Source organism: Schistocerca serialis, chromosome 1 (assembly GCF_023864345.2).
Source record: "Schistocerca serialis cubense isolate TAMUIC-IGC-003099 chromosome 1, iqSchSeri2.2, whole genome shotgun sequence".
Lineage (NCBI taxonomy): Eukaryota > Metazoa > Arthropoda > Insecta > Orthoptera > Acrididae > Schistocerca > Schistocerca serialis.
Genome location: NC_064638.1, coordinates 427202903 through 427221166, shown reverse-complemented (window position 1 = coordinate 427221166; position 18264 = coordinate 427202903). Strand labels below are relative to the sequence as shown.

At 49.2% G+C, this 18264-nt stretch overlaps 6 pseudogenes; all 6 read right to left on the bottom strand.

Moving 5' to 3' along the window:
* Nucleotides 1-242: 242 nt before the first annotated feature.
* On the bottom strand, nt 243-454 carry LOC126422934 (U2 spliceosomal RNA; annotated as a pseudogene).
* A 3266-nt stretch (nt 455-3720) lies between these two features.
* On the bottom strand, nt 3721-3932 carry LOC126423522 (U2 spliceosomal RNA; annotated as a pseudogene).
* Nucleotides 3933-7206: 3274 nt separating this feature from the next.
* On the bottom strand, nt 7207-7418 carry LOC126423511 (U2 spliceosomal RNA; annotated as a pseudogene).
* A 3279-nt stretch (nt 7419-10697) lies between these two features.
* LOC126421639 (U2 spliceosomal RNA) lies at nt 10698-10909 on the bottom strand (annotated as a pseudogene).
* A 3278-nt stretch (nt 10910-14187) lies between these two features.
* On the bottom strand, nt 14188-14399 carry LOC126421562 (U2 spliceosomal RNA; annotated as a pseudogene).
* A 3270-nt stretch (nt 14400-17669) lies between these two features.
* Nucleotides 17670-17881, bottom strand: LOC126421617 (U2 spliceosomal RNA; annotated as a pseudogene).
* Nucleotides 17882-18264: the final 383 nt, after the last annotated feature.

Genomic DNA, 18264 nt, shown 5'->3' with positions numbered 1-18264 from the left:
TGTGCCACCATAAATTACCAGCCTAGCGTAATGCGGCTGCAAGTGCGGTCCGGCTAACCGCAAAAAAAAAAAAAAAAAAAAAAAAAAAAATTTCTTAAGATAATCTTAAATTAATTAAAAGAAATCGTGGTGTGTAAGCAACTAACTACTGGGCACATCAACAACTACGACAAGTTTTGCTACCAGCGGAATATCTGATCACTGCAGAATGTTAACCCATTTCAGGCTGTGTTTTAATTAATATTAGGTGGGCCGATCCCGACGGTACTGCAATGCCGGGCCAACCCGCGACAGAGGTGGAGCAAGCCCCTAGCACTCCGTCATAAGCCAAAAATGAGTTTAATATTCTGGTCGTGCAATGCAGGACGTATCAGATAATAAGCTGATAAGAACAGATACTACACTTTTTACCCTCCTACCTCCCCTATAGCCCTACCTTTTCCTCTCCAAAAATGCCGCCATCCTCTAGTGTCGACGCAGCACGTAAAGCAGGGTGTTGTTAGCAGCAAGACTTATTGCCATAAACCGAAAATAAAAGCGGAGGCATACTCTGCTATGCCTCAGGGGGCGACGACACACTCCTCAGAAACACACTTCCCTCTGCAGGTGTGAGGCAAGTGATGATGTTAAAAACTAAATAGAAAGAAATAAATAAAGACAGAAATGAACGCAAAAAAAAACAGCGACGGTAGCATACTCAAACGAAACTGGCGAGATAATCCTATAGCCCATAGAATTAACGAAGTAATAATCCTCTAAGATAGATTATGTGTTTTCCAATTTTCCAATAATTTTTCATACAACGTTCACACAATTTCCATGTTACCAATTTCCATGTTATCAGTATCATAGAACAGTCTACTCTAGTGATGCCCAGAAGGCCAATATCAAACCTGGGGTATGGTTAAGTCAAGAGTAGTTTGAAAGTCCGAGTGACAAAGATCCAGGGGTACACTCAGGCAATTCTTATACGAGGTGCCTTACTCAGCCTGGAACACCTTTTGATAACCATGAACCATTGCAACTTTAAGAAATCTTGCAAAAGTAATGGTATATTTCCGGTCACATTCCGCCAGGCGATGCTGGCTCCAAAGGTAGTCCATGAAAGAGACAGCATCGGTGAGGCAAAGGTCATAGATCGTGAAAATGGTGTGGCCCAAGAGCCACACCACTGCGTTATGTCGTTTTCGGGGGTTGATCTGAATACCAGGGGTAAGGAACCAGTCGATTGGCACATAGTCCAGTGTAGTCCCACCGATCAGCGCTAATAGCACACGTGCAAGGTCCCACACTTCTGTGACGTGAGGGCATAAGAGACGATGCCCTCTGGTGTCTACGTCACCACATCGGCCGCAAGCAGCCGAGGGCCATAGGCGGATGGCAGCCAAGCGATGATTAGTGGGTATTAAATTGTTTACAACGCGATACCATAGCGCTGAAACTTCTGTGGGAAGGGCTGGGTGGGTGATATTAGCCCAAGCTTGGTGCCAGATGACCGACGGTCGCCTGTCCTCCAATTTATGTGGTGTGGGCTGGCTCTCGAAGCGCCTAGTAAAGGCGCTTCGATGTGCGTGCCTTGTCGGTGGCCACTGTTAGGACGTAACTTTGATTGAGGTAATAGACCTTGACTGCCGTCATCCGGAATGTAATATGTGTCAAACATACTGGTTCACGCGCCGATTGTGGGCGATAACGGTCGAAAAGCACCGCTGTTGTCCCACCTGGATCAATCTCACGCAAAGTGGCGATACGGTGAATCAGGATTGCCGCACATATGCGGGGAAAGTCAATGAGTCCAAGGCCACCATCGACCTTTGGCAGTGTACAAGTCTGTGCATCAACGATGAATAGTGCATGCCGCCACAACAGGCAATATACTGTTTGTGAGATGGCTCTGCTGGTTTGTTTCGGTAGCGTAAGGAGTTGTGCTACATACCATGCCCGTTATAGGATGTAAGTATTAATCAGTTGGATTCGTTGATGGAAGTTGAGTCGTCGATCAGTGTGACTCACGCAAAGTCCTCTGATGCGCGTGAGAATCCGCCTGCACGTGAGTGTTAACATGCGCTGCGGACAGGCAGTCACCTCAAGACCCAAGATACGCTGTTCCCCTACAATCCGGAACCATGGGCGCTCGATGGTCAATGATCGTGGTCCTAGTGGGATTAGCACCATTTTGTTGGATTTTTACATGGCACCGGATGCTCGTTCATAAACGTGGAGGACTCGGCGAACTGAATCGATGTCCCTGGCGTTTGCTACAAACACACCTACACCATCCGCGTATGCCGCACTGCGGAAGGTGACGCCTGGGAAAGGAACACCATCGACCATCCGTCCGATGTCACGCAGCACGGGGTCCAAAGCGATAAAATACACTGACAAGGGACACCCTTGTCGAACTGATCGTCTGATGGGAATTGGTCGTGATCTGCAGCCGTTCACAATGGTTGTGGAATTTGCTCCATCCAAGAAGTGCCGGATGACTCTTATGAAGTGCTCCCCGAAACCCATGCGCGACATAACGGCCAGCAGGTAAGGATGGGAGACCCTATCGAAGGCACCGGCGAAATCTAGGGATCAATTGCAGCCGGGGTTCGAGCGTCGGCGGTGGGTGAGTAAGACAGCATCACGGTATATAGAAGCAGCGGTGAAGGTGGTTCGATTCGAAACGCCACATGATTGAGTGGGACAAAGTACCTTATTCATCACCTGTTTAAGACGTGAAGCCACACTTCGTGCCACCAACTTATAAACAGTGTTAAGAACGGTGATGGGACGTACGCCTCTAGCCCGACAGTCGCCTGTGACCTTTGGATTAAGGGCAATACGTGCAGCTAGAAAATCGGCGGGTAGCTCGCAACCAGCAAAAATCTCCTCGCACATTTTGCAGAAGCGGTCTCCTAACAGGCCGGAAAACCTAGCACTTCAATTAGTGCTGGAATGGCACAATCGAAGGGCGGTATCCTTGCGGAGTACCGCCAGAGATGAAAAACCGCAGTGTCAGGGCCTAAATGCTTGCAGCATGTACGCTCCACATGTGGGGGTCACACACGGTGGTGCGGGCCGATATGGCAACAGGCGACCGTCGAAAACATCGCAAAAGCAAGTGCCGGAGGGAACGACAAAATACGAGAGCACTCGTCAACAGCCCAGTACCACCCTCCATGTCGAGGAGTAAACTGCGACTCCCATTTGAACGCCGCTAGCTGCCAGGCCAGTGGAGAAGCCGTGAGGCCGCCCCACAGCAGCGCCAGGCCGGCGCGAGCTATACTGGCGCGAGCTACACCTAGCCGAGTGCTTACATCGTCCACCGCCTACTGCATATGTGTGTGTGCGTGTGTACCACGTACTCTGCGTGCGTGCGGCGGCGACGACGACGACATTCGCGAGGAGCTAAGGTTATAACTCCAAAAAATATTATTAAAATTATCTGCGATAGGACCATAAGAGACGCTAACGAGGCATCCGAAGGCACTGTCCTGTGCCACCATAAATTACCAGCCTAGCGTAATGCGGCTGCAAGTGCGGTCCGGCTAACCGCAAAAAAAAAAAAAAAAAAAAAAAATTTCTTAAGATAATCTTAAATTAATTAAAAGAAATCGTGGTGTGTAAGCAACTAACTACTGGGCACATCAACAACTACGACAAGTTTTGCTACCAGCGGAATATCTGATCACTGCAGAATGTTAACCCATTTCAGGCTGTGTTTTAATTAATATTAGGTGGGCCGATCCCGACGGTACTGCAATGCCGGGCCAACCCGCGACAGAGGTGGAGCAAGCCCCTAGCACTCCGTCATAAGCCAAAAATGAGTTTAATATTCTGGTCGTGCAATGCAGGACGTATCTGATATTAAGCTGATAAGAACAGATACTACACTTTTTACCCTCCTACCTCCCCTATAGCCCTACCTTTTCCTCTCCAAAAATGCCGCCATCCTCTAGTGTCGACGCAGCACGTAAAGCAGGGTGTTGTTAGCAGCAAGACTTATTGCCATAAACCGAAAATAAAAGCGGAGGCATACTCTGCTATGCCTCAGGGGGCGACGACACACTCCTCAGAAACACACTTCCCTCTGCAGGTGTGAGGCAAGTGATGATGTTAAAAACTAAATAGAAAGAAATAAATAAAGACAGAAATGAACGCAAAAAAAACAGCGACGGTAGCATACTCAAACGAAACTGGCGAGATAATCCTATAGCCCATAGAATTAACGAAGTAATAATCCTCTAAGATAGATTATGTGTTTTCCAATTTTCCAATAATTTTTCATACAACGTTCACACAATTTCCATGTTACCAATTTCCATGTTATCAGTATCATAGAACAGTCTACTCTAGTGATGCCCAGAAGGCCAATATCAAACCTGGGGTATGGTTAAGTCAAGAGTAGTTTGAAAGTCCGAGTGACAAAGATCCAGGGGTACACTCAGGCAATTCTTATACGAGGTGCCTTACTCAGCCTGGAACACCTTTTGATAACCATGAACCATTGCAACTTTAAGAAATCTTGCAAAAGTAATGGTATATTTCCGGTCACATTCCGCCAGGCGATGCTGGCTCCAAAGGTAGTCCATGAAAGAGACAGCATCGGTGAGGCAAAGGTCATAGATCGTGAAAATGGTGTGGCCCAAGAGCCACACCACTGCGTTATGTCGTTTTCGGGGGTTGATCTGAATACCAGGGGTAAGGAACCAGTCGATTGGCACATAGTCCAGTGTAGTCCCACCGATCAGCGCTAATAGCACACGTGCAAGGTCCCACACTTCTGTGACGTGAGGGCATAAGAGACGATGCTCTCTGGTGTCTACGTCACCACATCGGCCGCAAGCAGCCTTGGGCCATAGGCGGATGGCCGCCAAGCGATGATTAGTGGGTATTAAATTGTTTACAACGCGATACCATAGCGCTGAAACTTCTGTGGGAAGGGCTGGGTGGGTGATATTAGCCCAAGCTTGGTGCCAGATGACCGACGGTCGCCTGTCCTCCAATTTATGTGGTGTGGGCTGGCTCTCGAAGCGCCTAGTAAAGGCGCTTCGATGTGCGTGCCTTGTCGGTGGCCACTGTTAGGACGTAACTTTGATTGAGGTAATAGACCTTGACTGCCGTCATCCGGAATGTAATATGTGTCAAACATACTGGTTCACGCGCCGATTGTGGGCGATAACGGTCGAAAAGCACCGCTGTTGTCCCACCTGGATCAATCTCACGCAAAGTGGCGATACGGTGAATCAGGATTGCCGCACATATGCGGGGAAAGTCAATGAGTCCAAGGCCACCATCGACCTTTGGCAGTGTACAAGTCTGTGCATCAACGATGAATAGTGCATGCCGCCACAACAGGCAATATACTGTTTGTGAGATGGCTCTGCTGGTTTGTTTCGGTAGCGTAAGGAGTTGTGCTACATACCATGCCCGTTATAGGATGTAAGTATTAATCAGTTGGATTCGTTGATGGAGGTTGAGTCGTCGATCAGTGTGACTCACGCAAAGTCCTCTGATGCGCGTGAGAATCCGCCTGCACGTGAGTGTTAACATGCGCTGCGGACAGGCAGTCACCTCAAGACCCAAGATACGCTGTTCCCCTACAATCCGGAACCATGGGCGCTCGATGGTCAATGATCGTGGTCCTAGTGGGATTAGCACCATTTTGTTGGATTTTTACATGGCACCGGATGCTCGTTCATAAACGTGGAGGACTCGGCGAACTGAATCGATGTCCCTGGCGTTTGCTACAAACACACCTACACCATCCGCGTATGCCGCACTGCGGAAGGTGACGCCTGGGAAAGGAACACCATCGACCATCCGTCCGATGTCACGCAGCACGGGGTCCAAAGCGATAAAATACACTGACAAGGGACACCCTTGTCGAACTGATCGTCTGATGGGAATTGGTCGTGATCTGCAGCCGTTCACAATGGTTGTGGAATTTGCTCCATCCAAGAAGTGCCGGATGACTCTTATGAAGTGCTCCCCGAAACCCATGCGCGACATAACGGCCAGCAGGTAAGGATGGGAGACCCTATCGAAGGCACCGGCGAAATCTAGGGATCAATTGCAGCCGGGGTTCGAGCGTCGGCGGTGGGTGAGTAAGACAGCATCACGGTATATAGAAGCAGCGGTGAAGGTGGTTCGATTCGAAACGCCACATGATTGAGTGGGACGAAGTACCTTATTCATCACCTGTTTAAGACGTGAAGCCACACTTCGTGCCACCAACTTATAAACAGTGTTAAGAACGGTGATGGGACGTACGCCTCTAGCCCGACAGTCGCCTGTGACCTTTGGATTAAGGGCAATACGTGCAGCTAGAAAATCGGCGGGTAGCTCGCAACCAGCAAAAATCTCCTCGCACATTTTGCAGAAGCGGTCTCCTAACAGGCCGGAAAACCTAGCACTTCAATTAGTGCTGGAATGGCACAATCGAAGGGCGGTATCCTTGCGGAGTACCGCCAGAGATGAAAAACCGCAGTGTCAGGGCCTAAATGCTTGCAGCATGTACGCTCCACATGTGGGGGTCACACACGGTGGTGCGGGCCGATATGGCAACAGGCGACCGTCGAAAACATCGCAAAAGCAAGTGCCGGAGGGAACGACAAAATACGAGAGCACTCGTCAACAGCCCAGTACCACCCTCCATGTCGAGGAGTAAACTGCGACTCCCATTTGAACGCCGCTAGCTGCCAGGCCAGTGGAGAAGCCGTGAGGCCGCCCCACAGCAGCGCCAGGCCGGCGCGAGCTATACTGGCGCGAGCTACACCTAGCCGAGTGCTTACATCGTCCACCGCCTACTGCATATGTGTGTGTGCGTGTGTACCACGTACTCTGCGTGCGTGCGGCGGCGACGACGACGACGACGACGACGTTCGCGAGGAGCTAAGGTTATAACTCCAAAAAATATTATTAAAATTATCTGCGATAGGACCATAAGAGACGCTAACGAGGCATCCGAAGGCACTGTCCTGTGCCACCATAAATTACCAGCCTAGCGTAATGCGGCTGCAAGTGCGGTCCGGCTAACCGCAAAAAAAAAAAAAAAAAAAAAAAATTTCTTAAGATAATCTTAAATTAATTAAAAGAAATCGTGGTGTGTAAGCAACTAACTACTGGGCACATCAACAACTACGACAAGTTTTGCTACCAGCGGAATATCTGATCACTGCAGAATGTTAACCCATTTCAGGCTGTGTTTTAATTAATATTAGGTGGGCCGATCCCGACGGTACTGCAATGCCGGGCCAACCCGCGACAGAGGTGGAGCAAGCCCCTAGCACTCCGTCATAAGCCAAAAATGAGTTTAATATTCTGGTCGTGCAATGCAGGACGTATCTGATATTAAGCTGATAAGAACAGATACTACACTTTTTACCCTCCTACCTCCCCTATAGCCCTACCTTTTCCTCTCCAAAAATGCCGCCATCCTCTAGTGTCGACGCAGCACGTAAAGCAGGGTGTTGTTAGCAGCAAGACTTATTGCCATAAACCGAAAATAAAAGCGGAGGCATACTCTGCTATGCCTCAGGGGGCGACGACACACTCCTCAGAAACACACTTCCCTCTGCAGGTGTGAGGCAAGTGATGATGTTAAAAACTAAATAGAAAGAAATAAATAAAGACAGAAATGAACGCAAAAAAAACAGCGACGGTAGCATACTCAAACGAAACTGGCGAGATAATCCTATAGCCCATAGAATTAACGAAGTAATAATCCTCTAAGATAGATTATGTGTTTTCCAATTTTCCAATAATTTTTCATACAACGTTCACACAATTTCCATGTTACCAATTTCCATGTTATCAGTATCATAGAACAGTCTACTCTAGTGATGCCCAGAAGGCCAATATCAAACCTGGGGTATGGTTAAGTCAAGAGTAGTTTGAAAGTCCGAGTGACAAAGATCCAGGGGTACACTCAGGCAATTCTTATACGAGGTGCCTTACTCAGCCTGGAACACCTTTTGATAACCATGAACCATTGCAACTTTAAGAAATCTTGCAAAAGTAATGGTATATTTCCGGTCACATTCCGCCAGGCGATGCTGGCTCCAAAGGTAGTCCATGAAAGAGACAGCATCGGTGAGGCAAAGGTCATAGATCGTGAAAATGGTGTGGCCCAAGAGCCACACCACTGCGTTATGTCGTTTTCGGGGGTTGATCTGAATACCAGGGGTAAGGAACCAGTCGATTGGCACATAGTCCAGTGTAGTCCCACCGATCAGCGCTAATAGCACACGTGCAAGGTCCCACACTTCTGTGACGTGAGGGCATAAGAGACGATGCTCTCTGGTGTCTACGTCACCACATCGGCCGCAAGCAGCCTTGGGCCATAGGCGGATGGCCGCCAAGCGATGATTAGTGGGTATTAAATTGTTTACAACGCGATACCATAGCGCTGAAACTTCTGTGGGAAGGGCTGGGTGGGTGATATTAGCCCAAGCTTGGTGCCAGATGACCGACGGTCGCCTGTCCTCCAATTTATGTGGTGTGGGCTGGCTCTCGAAGCGCCTAGTAAAGGCGCTTCGATGTGCGTGCCTTGTCGGTGGCCACTGTTAGGACGTAACTTTGATTGAGGTAATAGACCTTGACTGCCGTCATCCGGAATGTAATATGTGTCAAACATACTGGTTCACGCGCCGATTGTGGGCGATAACGGTCGAAAAGCACCGCTGTTGTCCCACCTGGATCAATCTCACGCAAAGTGGCGATACGGTGAATCAGGATTGCCGCACATATGCGGGGAAAGTCAATGAGTCCAAGGCCACCATCGACCTTTGGCAGTGTACAAGTCTGTGCATCAACGATGAATAGTGCATGCCGCCACAACAGGCAATATACTGTTTGTGAGATGGCTCTGCTGGTTTGTTTCGGTAGCGTAAGGAGTTGTGCTACATACCATGCCCGTTATAGGATGTAAGTATTAATCAGTTGGATTCGTTGATGGAGGTTGAGTCGTCGATCAGTGTGACTCACGCAAAGTCCTCTGATGCGCGTGAGAATCCGCCTGCACGTGAGTGTTAACATGCGCTGCGGACAGGCAGTCACCTCAAGACCCAAGATACGCTGTTCCCCTACAATCCGGAACCATGGGCGCTCGATGGTCAATGATCGTGGTCCTAGTGGGATTAGCACCATTTTGTTGGATTTTTACATGGCACCGGATGCTCGTTCATAAACGTGGAGGACTCGGCGAACTGAATCGATGTCCCTGGCGTTTGCTACAAACACACCTACACCATCCGCGTATGCCGCACTGCGGAAGGTGACGCCTGGGAAAGGAACACCATCGACCATCCGTCCGATGTCACGCAGCACGGGGTCCAAAGCGATAAAATACACTGACAAGGGACACCCTTGTCGAACTGATCGTCTGATGGGAATTGGTCGTGATCTGCAGCCGTTCACAATGGTTGTGGAATTTGCTCCATCCAAGAAGTGCCGGATGACTCTTATGAAGTGCTCCCCGAAACCCATGCGCGACATAACGGCCAGCAGGTAAGGATGGGAGACCCTATCGAAGGCACCGGCGAAATCTAGGGATCAATTGCAGCCGGGGTTCGAGCGTCGGCGGTGGGTGAGTAAGACAGCATCACGGTATATAGAAGCAGCGGTGAAGGTGGTTCGATTCGAAACGCCACATGATTGAGTGGGACGAAGTACCTTATTCATCACCTGTTTAAGACGTGAAGCCACACTTCGTGCCACCAACTTATAAACAGTGTTAAGAACGGTGATGGGACGTACGCCTCTAGCCCGACAGTCGCCTGTGACCTTTGGATTAAGGGCAATACGTGCAGCTAGAAAATCGGCGGGTAGCTCGCAACCAGCAAAAATCTCCTCGCACATTTTGCAGAAGCGGTCTCCTAACAGGCCGGAAAACCTAGCACTTCAATTAGTGCTGGAATGGCACAATCGAAGGGCGGTATCCTTGCGGAGTACCGCCAGAGATGAAAAACCGCAGTGTCAGGGCCTAAATGCTTGCAGCATGTACGCTCCACATGTGGGGGTCACACACGGTGGTGCGGGCCGATATGGCAACAGGCGACCGTCGAAAACATCGCAAAAGCAAGTGCCGGAGGGAACGACAAAATACGAGAGCACTCGTCAACAGCCCAGTACCACCCTCCATGTCGAGGAGTAAACTGCGACTCCCATTTGAACGCCGCTAGCTGCCAGGCCAGTGGAGAAGCCGTGAGGCCGCCCCACAGCAGCGCCAGGCCGGCGCGAGCTATACTGGCGCGAGCTACACCTAGCCGAGTGCTTACATCGTCCACCGCCTACTGCATATGTGTGTGTGCGTGTGTACCACGTACTCTGCGTGCGTGCGGCGTCGACGACGACGACGACGACGTTCGCGAGGAGCTAAGGTTATAACTCCAAAAAATATTATTAAAATTATCTGCGATAGGACCATAAGAGACGCTAACGAGGCATCCGAAGGCACTGTCCTGTGCCACCATAAATTACCAGCCTAGCGTAATGCGGCTGCAAGTGCGGTCCGGCTAACCGCAAAAAAAAAAAAAAAAAAAAAAAAAAAAAAAATTTCTTAAGATAATCTTAAATTAATTAAAAGAAATCGTGGTGTGTAAGCAACTAACTACTGGGCACATCAACAACTACGACAAGTTTTGCTACCAGCGGAATATCTGATCACTGCAGAATGTTAACCCATTTCAGGCTGTGTTTTAATTACTATTAGGTGGGCCGATCCCGACGGTACTGCAATGCCGGGCCAACCCGCGACAGAGGTGGAGCAAGCCCCTAGCACTCCGTCATAAGCCAAAAATGAGTTTAATATTCTGGTCGTGCAATGCAGGACGTATCAGATATTAAGCTGATAAGAACAGATACTACACTTTTTACCCTCCTACCTCCCCTATAGCCCTACCTTTTCCTCTCCAAAAATGCCGCCATCCTCTAGTGTCGACGCAGCACGTAAAGCAGGGTGTTGTTAGCAGCAAGACTTATTGCCATAAACCGAAAATAAAAGCGGAGGCATACTCTGCTATGCCTCAGGGGGCGACGACACACTCCTCAGAAACACACTTCCCTCTGCAGGTGTGAGGCAAGTGATGATGTTAAAAACTAAATAGAAAGAAATAAATAAAGACAGAAATGAACGCAAAAAAAAACAGCGACGGTAGCATACTCAAACGAAACTGGCGAGATAATCCTATAGCCCATAGAATTAACGAAGTAATAATCCTCTAAGATAGATTATGTGTTTTCCAATTTTCCAATAATTTTTCATACAACGTTCACACAATTTCCATGTTACCAATTTCCATGTTATCAGTATCATAGAACAGTCTACTCTAGTGATGCCCAGAAGGCCAATATCAAACCTGGGGTATGGTTAAGTCAAGAGTAGTTTGAAAGTCCGAGTGACAAAGATCCAGGGGTACACTCAGGCAATTCTTATACGAGGTGCCTTACTCAGCCTGGAACACCTTTTGATAACCATGAACCATTGCAACTTTAAGAAATCTTGCAAAAGTAATGGTATATTTCCGGTCACATTCCGCCAGGCGATGCTGGCTCCAAAGGTAGTCCATTAAAGAGACAGCATCGGTGAGGCAAAGGTCATAGATCGTGAAAATGGTGTGGCCCAAGAGCCACACCACTGCGTTATGTCGTTTTCGGGGGTTGATCTGAATACCAGGGGTAAGGAACCAGTCGATTGGCACATAGTCCAGTGTAGTCCCACCGATCAGCGCTAATAGCACACGTGCAAGGTCCCACACTTCTGTGACGTGAGGGCATAAGAGACGATGCTCTCTGGTGTCTACGTCACCACATAGGCCGCAAGCAGCCGAGGGCCATAGGCGGATGGCCGCCAAGCGATGATTAGTGGGTATTAAATTGTTTACAACGCGATACCATAGCGCTGAAACTTCTGTGGGAAGGGCTGGGTGGGTGATATTAGCCCAAGCTTGGTGCCAGATGACCGACGGTCGCCTGTCCTCCAATTTATGTGGTGTGGGCTGGCTCTCGAAGCGCCTAGTAAAGGCGCTTCGATGTGCGTGCCTTGTCGGTGGCCACTGTTAGGACGTAACTTTGATTGAGGTAATAGACCTTGACTGCCGTCATCCGGAATGTAATATGTGTCAAACATACTGGTTCACGCGCCGATTGTGGGCGATAACGGTCGAAAAGCACCGCTGTTGTCCCACCTGGATCAATCTCACGCAAAGTGGCGATACGGTGAATCAGGATTGCCGCACATATGCGGGGAAAGTCAATGAGTCCAAGGCCACCATCGACCTTTGGCAGTGTACAAGTCTGTGCATCAACGATGAATAGTGCATGCCGCCACAACAGGCAATATACTGTTTGTGAGATGGCTCTGCTGGTTTGTTTCGGTAGCGTAAGGAGTTGTGCTACATACCATGCCCGTTATAGGATGTAAGTATTAATCAGTTGGATTCGTTGATGGAGGTTGAGTCGTCGATCAGTGTGACTCACGCAAAGTCCTCTGATGCGCGTGAGAATCCGCCTGCACGTGAGTGTTAACATGCGCTGCGGACAGGCAGTCACCTCAAGACCCAAGATACGCTGTTCCCCTACAATCCGGAACCATGGGCGCTCGATGGTCAATGATCGTGGTCCTAGTGGGATTAGCACCATTTTGTTGGATTTTTACATGGCACCGGATGCTCGTTCATAAACGTGGAGGACTCGGCGAACTGAATCGATGTCCCTGGCGTTTGCTACAAACACACCTACACCATCCGCGTATGCCGCACTGCGGAAGGTGACGCCTGGGAAAGGAACACCATCGACCATCCGTCCGATGTCACGCAGCACGGGGTCCAAAGCGATAAAATACACTGACAAGGGACACCCTTGTCGAACTGATCGTCTGATGGGAATTGGTCGTGATCTGCAGCCGTTCACAATGGTTGTGGAATTTGCTCCATCCAAGAAGTGCCGGATGACTCTTATGAAGTGCTCCCCGAAACCCATGCGCGACATAACGGCCAGCAGGTAAGGATGGGAGACCCTATCGAAGGCACCGGCGAAATCTAGGGATCAATTGCAGCCGGGGTTCGAGCGTCGGCGGTGGGTGAGTAAGACAGCATCACGGTATATAGAAGCAGCGGTGAAGGTGGTTCGATTCGAAACGCCACATGATTGAGTGGGACGAAGTACCTTATTCATCACCTGTTTAAGACGTGAAGCCACACTTCGTGCCACCAACTTATAAACAGTGTTAAGAACGGTGATGGGACGTACGCCTCTAGCCCGACAGTCGCCTGTGACCTTTGGATTAAGGGCAATACGTGCAGCTAGAAAATCGGCGGGTAGCTCGCAACCAGCAAAAATCTCCTCGCACATTTTGCAGAAGCGGTCTCCTAACAGGCCGGAAAACCTAGCACTTCAATTAGTGCTGGAATGGCACAATCGAAGGGCGGTATCCTTGCGGAGTACCGCCAGAGATGAAAAACCGCAGTGTCAGGGCCTAAATGCTTGCAGCATGTACGCTCCACATGTGGGGGTCACACACGGTGGTGCGGGCCGATATGGCAACAGGCGACCGTCGAAAACATCGCAAAAGCAAGTGCCGGAGGGAACGACAAAATACGAGAGCACTCGTCAACAGCCCAGTACCACCCTCCATGTCGAGGAGTAAACTGCGACTCCCATTTGAACGCCGCTAGCTGCCAGGCCAGTGGAGAAGCCGTGAGGCCGCCCCACAGCAGCGCCAGGCCGGCGCGAGCTATACTGGCGCGAGCTACACCTAGCCGAGTGCTTACATCGTCCACCGCCTACTGCATATGTGTGTGTGCGTGTGTACCACGTACTCTGCGTGCGTGCGGCGTCGACGACGACGACGACGACGTTCGCGAGGAGCTAAGGTTATAACTCCAAAAAATATTATTAAAATTATCTGCGATAGGACCATAAGAGACGCTAACGAGGCATCCGAAGGCACTGTCCTGTGCCACCATAAATTACCAGCCTAGCGTAATGCGGCTGCAAGTGCGGTCCGGCTAACCGCAAAAAAAAAAAAAAAAAAAAAAAAAAAAAATTTCTTAAGATAATCTTAAATTAATTAAAAGAAATCGTGGTGTGTAAGCAACTAACTACTGGGCACATCAACAACTACGACAAGTTTTGCTACCAGCGGAATATCTGATCACTGCAGAATGTTAACCCATTTCAGGCTGTGTTTTAATTACTATTAGGTGGGCCGATCCCGACGGTACTGCAATGCCGGGCCAACCCGCGACAGAGGTGGAGCAAGCCCCTAGCACTCCGTCATAAGCCAAAAATGAGTTTAATATTCTGGTCGTGCAATGCAGGACGTATCAGATATTAAGCTGATAAGAACAGATACTACACTTTTTACCCTCCTACCTCCCCTATAGCCCTACCTTTTCCTCTCCAAAAATGCCGCCATCCTCTAGTGTCGACGCAGCACGTAAAGCAGGGTGTTGTTAGCAGCAAGACTTATTGCCATAAACCGAAAATAAAAGCGGAGGCATACTCTGCTATGCCTCAGGGGGCGACGACACACTCCTCAGAAACACACTTCCCTCTGCAGGTGTGAGGCAAGTGATGATGTTAAAAACTAAATAGAAAGAAATAAATAAAGACAGAAATGAACGCAAAAAAAAACAGCGACGGTAGCATACTCAAACGAAACTGGCGAGATAATCCTATAGCCCATAGAATTAACGAAGTAATAATCCTCTAAGATAGATTATGTGTTTTCCAATTTTCCAATAATTTTTCATACAACGTTCACACAATTTCCATGTTACCAATTTCCATGTTATCAGTATCATAGAACAGTCTACTCTAGTGATGCCCAGAAGGCCAATATCAAACCTGGGGTATGGTTAAGTCAAGAGTAGTTTGAAAGTCCGAGTGACAAAGATCCAGGGGTACACTCAGGCAATTCTTATACGAGGTGCCTTACTCAGCCTGGAACACCTTTTGATAACCATGAACCATTGCAACTTTAAGAAATCTTGCAAAAGTAATGGTATATTTCCGGTCACATTCCGCCAGGCGATGCTGGCTCCAAAGGTAGTCCATGAAAGAGACAGCATCGGTGAGGCAAAGGTCATAGATCGTGAAAATGGTGTGGCCCAAGAGCCACACCACTGCGTTATGTCGTTTTCGGGGGTTGATCTGAATACCAGGGGTAAGGAACCAGTCGATTGGCACATAGTCCAGTGTAGTCCCACCGATCAGCGCTAATAGCACACGTGCAAGGTCCCACACTTCTGTGACGTGAGGGCATAAGAGACGATGCTCTCTGGTGTCTACGTCACCACATAGGCCGCAAGCAGCCGAGGGCCATAGGCGGATGGCCGCCAAGCGATGATTAGTGGGTATTAAATTGTTTACAACGCGATACCATAGCGCTGAAACTTCTGTGGGAAGGGCTGGGTGGGTGATATTAGCCCAAGCTTGGTGCCAGATGACCGACGGTCGCCTGTCCTCCAATTTATGTGGTGTGGGCTGGCTCTCGAAGCGCCTAGTAAAGGCGCTTCGATGTGCGTGCCTTGTCGGTGGCCACTGTTAGGACGTAACTTTGATTGAGGTAATAGACCTTGACTGCCGTCATCCGGAATGTAATATGTGTCAAACATACTGGTTCACGCGCCGATTGTGGGCGATAACGGTCGAAAAGCACCGCTGTTGTCCCACCTGGATCAATCTCACGCAAAGTGGCGATACGGTGAATCAGGATTGCCGCACATATGCGGGGAAAGTCAATGAGTCCAAGGCCACCATCGACCTTTGGCAGTGTACAAGTCTGTGCATCAACGATGAATAGTGCATGCCGCCACAACAGGCAATATACTGTTTGTGAGATGGCTCTGCTGGTTTGTTTCGGTAGCGTAAGGAGTTGTGCTACATACCATGCCCGTTATAGGATGTAAGTATTAATCAGTTGGATTCGTTGATGGAGGTTGAGTCGTCGATCAGTGTGACTCACGCAAAGTCCTCTGATGCGCGTGAGAATCCGCCTGCACGTGAGTGTTAACATGCGCTGCGGACAGGCAGTCACCTCAAGACCCAAGATACGCTGTTCCCCTACAATCCGGAACCATGGGCGCTCGATGGTCAATGATCGTGGTCCTAGTGGGATTAGCACCATTTTGTTGGATTTTTACATGGCACCGGATGCTCGTTCATAAACGTGGAGGACTCGGCGAACTGAATCGATGTCCCTGGCGTTTGCTACAAACACACCTACACCATCCGCGTATGCCGCACTGCGGAAGGTGACGCCTGGGAAAGGAACACCATCGACCATCCGTCCGATGTCACGCAGCACGGGGTCCAAAGCGATAAAATACACTGACAAGGGACACCCTTGTCGAACTGATCGTCTGATGGGAATTGGTCGTGATCTGCAGCCGCTCACAATGGTTGTGGAATTTGCTCCATCCAAGAAGTGCCGGATGACTCTTATGAAGTGCTCCCCGAAACCCATGCGCGACATAACGGCCAGCAGGTAAGGATGGGAGACCCTATCGAAGGCACCGGCGAAATCTAGGGATCAATTGCAGCCGGGGTTCGAGCGTCGGCGGTGGGTGAGTAAGACAGCATCACGGTATATAGAAGCAGCGGTGAAGGTGGTTCGATTCGAAACGCCACATGATTGAGTGGGACAAAGTACCTTATTCATCACCTGTTTAAGACGTGAAGCCACACTTCGTGCCACCAACTTATAAACAGTGTTAAGAACGGTGATGGGACGTACGCCTCTAGCCCGACAGTCGCCTGTGACCTTTGGATTAAGGGCAATACGTGCAGCTAGAAAATCGGCGGGTAGCTCGCAACCAGCAAAAATCTCCTCGCACATTTTGCAGAAGCGGTCTCCTAACAGGCCGGAAAACCTAGCACTTCAATTAGTGCTGGAATGGCACAATCGAAGGGCGGTATCCTTGCGGAGTACCGCCAGAGATGAAAAACCGCAGTGTCAGGGCCTAAATGCTTGCAGCATGTACGCTCCACATGTGGGGGTCACACACGGTGGTGCGGGCCGATATGGCAACAGGCGACCGTCGAAAACATCGCAAAAGCAAGTGCCGGAGGGAACGACAAAATACGAGAGCACTCGTCAACAGCCCAGTACCACCCTCCATGTCGAGGAGTAAACTGCGACTCCCATTTGAACGCCGCTAGCTGCCAGGCCAGTGGAGAAGCCGTGAGGCCGCCCCACAGCAGCGCCAGGCCGGCGCGAGCTATACTGGCGCGAGCTACACCTAGCCGAGTGCTTACATCGTCCACCGCCTACTGCATATGTGTGTGTGCGTGTGTACCACGTACTCTGCGTGCGTGCGGCGGCGACGACGACGACGACGACGACGTTCGCGAGGAGCTAAGGTTATAACTCCAAAAAATATTATTAAAATTATCTGCGATAGGACCATAAGAGACGCTAACGAGGCATCCGAAGGCACTGTCCTGTGCCACCATAAATTACCAGCCTAGCGTAATGCGGCTGCAAGTGCGGTCCGGCTAACCGCAAAAAAAAAAAAAAAAAAATTTCTTAAGATAATCTTAAATTAATTAAAAGAAATCGTGGTGTGTAAGCAACTAACTACTGGGCACATCAACAACTACGACAAGTTTTGCTACCAGCGGAATATCTGATCACTGCAGAATGTTAACCCATTTCAGGCTGTGTTTTAATTAATATTAGGTGGGCCGATCCCGACGGTACTGCAATGCCGGGCCAACCCGCGACAGAGGTGGAGCAAGCCCCTAGCACTCCGTCATAAGCCAAAAATGAGTTTAATATTCTGGTCGTGCAATGCAGGACGTATCAGATATTAAGCTGATAAGAACAGATACTACACTTTTTACCCTCCTACCTCCCCTATAGCCCTACCTTTTCCTCTCCAAAAATGCCGCCATCCTCTAGTGTCGACGCAGCACGTAAAGCAGGGTGTTGTTAGCAGCAAGACTTATTGCCATAAACCGAAAATAAAAGCGGAGGCATACTCTGCTATGCCTCAGGGGGCGACGACACACTCCTCAGAAACACACTTCCCTCTGCAGGTGTGAGGCAAGTGATGATGTTAAAAACTAAATAGAAAGAAATAAATAAAGACAGAAATGAACGCAAAAAAAAACAGCGACGGTAGCATACTCAAACGAAACTGGCGAGATAATCCTATAGCCCATAGAATTAACGAAGTAATAATCCTCTAAGATAGATTATGTGTTTTCCAATTTTCCAATAATTTTTCATACAACGTTCACACAATTTCCATGTTACCAATTTCCATG